Raw genomic sequence first — 4,955 nt, 5'->3', positions numbered from 1 at the left:
TTTTTGCCTCTTCCACCGTTACACAACCACCAAACCATCTTTTCTACCATGGCAATTTTAGAGAGATGAAGATAAATAAATCAACAATCGAATTAGGGCTCTGTCCTACTTTTTTCATTAGACAACCACCAAACCATCTTTTTTACTACATAAATTTTAGAGAGAGAAAAAAAAAAGAGGGAGAAGGAAAGGGGGCTTTCTAGCGTTTCATTTTAGGGAGATGCTACAATGACTTAGAGGATGACATAATGACATGGAGTACACTAAAAACACTAAAAGACAAAAAAATTTTCAAAGTTTGACTACCGTGGGGACCCATTTGTTCCCAAATGAGGAAACATGTCATCTTCTAAGTACCAAATTCTAAGTTACTCTATCATTTCCCTTCATTTTAAGCCACATTTTACTTCGGTGGAAAACCTCAAATAAATAAACCCTTAAAACCTTGAATGCACTGAAAATTTAAAAACAATTAAACCCTTAAAACCCTGAATGCATTGAAAATTCAAAACAACACAAACAAGCTTCTGATCTAAAATTTCTGTTTTTGCCGCAACAAACCTGCCGTGTAGGCAAAAAAAAAACTGAAGACAACTTTATGTGCATACTTAAGTACTCTCTACTATGTACAAAAACACAAAAAGACATAGTTTTTCAGTACAGCCCCACTTGAAAATAACCCACAAAGAAAAAAATCTAACAACCGAATATATGAAGTGGGTGTCTGATTTTTAGAGTGATACGACATGGATTTCATTTATAAAATCAGAACTTATATTATATTAGAACCAAATAAGTGAAAAATGAGAAAATCGATACGACAAAAAGAAGTTCTACAACTTGGGTTTCTTCAGAAGATGAGAATTGGGTTCAACAGATTCATATGAAGAAATAGAAGGAATAACTTCAACATGAAGTGAAACAAAATCTGTTGCTCATGTAATTTAAGTACAATTAGAGCTTCTTTTGATAGTCAAAAACCATAATTTCTCACGACTTGTCTTGAGAGGCTGGACCTTTTTGTCTTTGAAGAATTAGGTAGACAAAGAAGACCTAAATCTAGAGAGTAAAAGCCACAATCTTGAAATAAAATTTCTCAAATGTTAAAACTCACCTTAGTTAGAATGTATACCATTTGCTTTGCAGGTTTGAAGTTAAACTATGCTTCCATTGATTTAGTTGCCACTTCTTTGATGTGTGTCCTCGCCAACCACTATCTTAAAAAAAATCGTTCTTGTTTTTTTTTTGACTAAAATTCCTGAATTGACGAAGAGGGATGATGTGAGTAAATATGGGTTGTAGAATGTTAATTCACTACTGAACCTAATATGCTAGTGAATCCCAAAGGTTAACATATTATCTGTGGTTATATAGAGGCATTGCAAGGGTTTCAAAACACGATTGATAAGCAACATTTCAGCCAACTGTTAAATAGGCAGTCTAGATATTAACACTCAATATATCTTTTTCCATTCGGCAAAATAAGCAGTCACTCAAACTTTATAAAGGTCCAAAGCAAGGAGAACCTACTATAAAAATGATATAATTGTTGGAACGTATTACTAACAACTGCAACACTTGTGATCAAGACGTAAATTTACCTTTACAAGTGCCCAGATACTAAACTGAAGTTGTTTGTTCACTTTTGAAGCTGACACGCATCGATTTGCTTCCTTACAGGACAAAACTCAACACCTCCTAATGTTGTTGAAAAGTTAGTGACAATAGTTCCTCACCGAAGTCATTCCCTGACGAACAAATTTACACATATATCGTAAGTCTTCCAGTGAACCCCTGCAATGTAATACGTAAATGTAAAATACCAAAACAGTTGAAAACGAACTTTGTCTAAGAAGTTCACCTTCCTTAGTTCCCCCATCGGATGTGTCACCAACCACCAGTTGTGGGATATCGTCATGGTCGTCCTAATAAGTTCTTGCTGCTTCAGTGACATCTGAAATACTTTGTTAGCTTCCTTAGTGGTCCAATTTGTCTGGTCCTATGGGAATGAAATAATCACCAAATAGTATGTAGTTAATACTATTAGCAAGAAATATCTAAGTTTCGACTATGATCGATTGGGGACCTCTTGTTCATTAAAACGTTACATATAGGCAAATACCTATTTGGCTAATGATGTTGGATAGAAGACCTTCCAGTTTTGCATAACACGTAATAACCCATATTTTAGTTAAGATCGCAATAAATCAATGACAAATAGAACTCAGTTTCTATAAACAAAAATATAAAGTCACCGAGTGCTTACTTTTTATTTGATGAGTGCCACTAACAGTGTAAGCATTCACAGAGATGAACTGAAAGAAATAACTACAAGTACTTTTTGTACCATAACCATGCCACTAATCGACGAAGGAAGCCTATTCTTATACAATCACGGCAGGAAACCAGTTTACCATCTTTTGATTGCTATAGATTGATCTACATACATAACCAGAAAATAAAATGTCATTTGTATAGATTGATTTCATGTAAAAAAAAACCACACCACATCGATTGACAAATTGAAATACCAAACATAAGATCAAGTAAGAACAAACCTGGCGAAATAACCCACATTCGAGTTGAGGCATTTTATCAAACACCTTGACAACAATTTCTTATTTACAAGATCTAACTCTACAAAAATCTGATGAAGCTCTGATCTAATTAAATAGGCAAAATGGAAAATCGGAAAATAAAAATTTATATCTTCTTTTATGAGCTTTTTACCGTTATCTTCTTTGTTGGTTCCAGTTCACTGAGTTCCTCGTAGAGTTTAAAATGCAGATTTTCAAATTCCTCATGATGATTTCGACAAATTTTTCTCTCTCCTGTGCACCACCATCTATGGAGTAGAAAGATGTTGCATAGGAGAGTATTAGATGAAGAAGAGTAAATGAGGAATTTACTTTTTTTTCTTTGATGAAGGAATGAGGAATTTACTTAGGAGCTTGTAACTGAAATCTTCACCCTCTTCAGACATAAAAGAGGGAATGAATAATGAAGCAATAGATACACGGAGACGGAGGAACAGTGAGGAGCATCATCAGACATGAAGGATTGAACGAATTTGCAGATTCAATCAAAGAGACAATGAAGGTGTAGGAAGATAGGTGAAGAGTTTTGGCGTTTCAGTTCAAGAGAGAGAGAGAGAGAGGCGAACATCATGTGGGCGTTAGATTACAATCAAATCAATTATGTCCCAGTCTATATTAATTATGTCCTAGTGTCATGTCCATGTGTATAAATTTATCCTAGTCACATTGCCAAATCATAAGATAAATTAATTGTGTCCTAGTCACAAGGATCTGTTTTGTATAATAGATAATTACTATGAATCTGTTATTAAATTTACAGAATAAAAGCTTATATTTACAATAATAACAATAATGATATGTTTGTAACAAAAAAAATCGATTAAGAACATAAAACTAATAATATAATAATGTATATACCGAGTAAATATATTTATAATATTTTAATATAAAAGAAATGAAGAGATATGAATGGGAGGAATAACAAAATACATTACCTACTGAGAGGGACTAACGGAGAACGATGGAGACAAGAATCAATGGTGCCCTGATATAATAGGAGACAGAAGATAGAATGAGAGATTGACAAGGATACTAAAGAACTTTGTTGTGGGCCCATATAAAGTTCACACTATTCAACGGACTCACATATACATACATGCATACAAAATATGACATTCACAAAATAAATTATGTATCCTACATTCGTTACTAGGTTCGCTATTTGTGGGAAATTGAGACATCTCTATGTTTAACGGGCTTTTAGGTTTATTTTCGTAAAAACTAATTGCGCGTTATGTTTCTTCCTTAATGATTTCTAAAATCGATTCAAGGAAAAATTTCGTTTGGGCCCTCGGATGGCCTGGGTCAAAATCGGAAAAATTTGTTAAAGTCGGAAGAAGAAAAAGTCAAGACCTCTCGCTCGGATCAAGGCCCGAGTCAAACTCCAAACACCCAAGTCCAATGGGTTTTGCACTTTTCCGGGTTTCCTTTCCGAGCCCGATTCTTTCTATCTTTTGGTACTATCAGACTGGATCATATCCATCTATAGGCAAGCTCCCACGAGTCAACTCTCTCAGATCAAGCTACCACTCTTTGGTGTAACCCGTTATAGGATCCAGTCTATGTTAGCCAAGGATTACCGAAGTAACCCGACGATCGTAAGCGGCTTCTTGCTAAGCATTACGACCCCTAATTGGACCGGACTAGATGATCTTCCAGATAAACTCATCGTCATCCTAACTGATAAATTGTACACATTGCCATCTTGGTCGAAGGACACTCCTTCGGAAGGACATCTCCTTCAGACCGAAGGGACTATATCCTTCAATTCATTCGACCTCATATAACCGATCGAGGAACTCATCGACTGACAAATAACAACTGAAGTTGGTATCTTTGTCTTGATCTTGGAGTCATCATACTTTGTACGCTGGTGGACATGGTTTGAAAAATTATTACCTTCATCTATTGGGTTGTCAGCATATTGTCGAAGTTGTTGTGCTATTCTTTTGTATCTATTAACAGTTTAGTTGTGGGAAAATCCCTTAACACGTTTTCTATTATTAGGTGATTGCTTAAGGTTTGCATTAAAATTCAGATGGTCGCTAAACATTCCCGCAAGTTGGTCTATTCGTTGATTCACTCTGTCCATGGCTACCCATAAAGGATTGTTCCCTCTATCACCGTCGACAATTGTGTATTAATTTAGCCTCGTCTTTTGCCATCGATCCTGGAGAAACATTACTCTTGATGCCAAATGACGCAGTAAAAAATCAGAAAAATTTTAGATCTATGTCTAAAACTTAGAAAACTCAAAATTCACAAAGAGCAAAGAAAGTATTGATATTTTATTGATAAAACTAAATGAATTAAACAATTACTGGATCCCCACTATATCACATCAAGGTCTCTTAAATC

At 35.0% G+C, this 4,955-nt stretch overlaps 1 long non-coding RNA gene across 1 annotated transcript; it reads right to left on the bottom strand.

The window, feature by feature from the left end:
• Positions 1-669: 669 nt before the first annotated feature.
• On the bottom strand, positions 670-3,146 carry LOC147566438 (uncharacterized). Its single transcript, XR_015237425.1, has 5 exons — positions 2,559-3,146; positions 2,267-2,439; positions 1,862-1,999; positions 1,602-1,748; positions 670-1,258 (listed from the first exon to the last, which is right to left on the bottom strand). It is a non-coding gene; the product is annotated as an uncharacterized LOC147566438 (long non-coding RNA).
• Between the last annotated feature and the right edge of the window lie 1,809 nt (positions 3,147-4,955).

Source organism: Eschscholzia californica, unplaced genomic scaffold (assembly GCF_041429995.1).
Source record: "Eschscholzia californica isolate CP2 unplaced genomic scaffold, dmEscCali1.0.p SCAF_1, whole genome shotgun sequence".
In the NCBI taxonomy this organism is placed as follows: Eukaryota; Viridiplantae; Streptophyta; class Magnoliopsida; order Ranunculales; family Papaveraceae; genus Eschscholzia; species Eschscholzia californica.
Note: the sequence above shows the minus strand (reverse complement) of the source record. Positions and strands in the feature narration are given on the sequence as shown.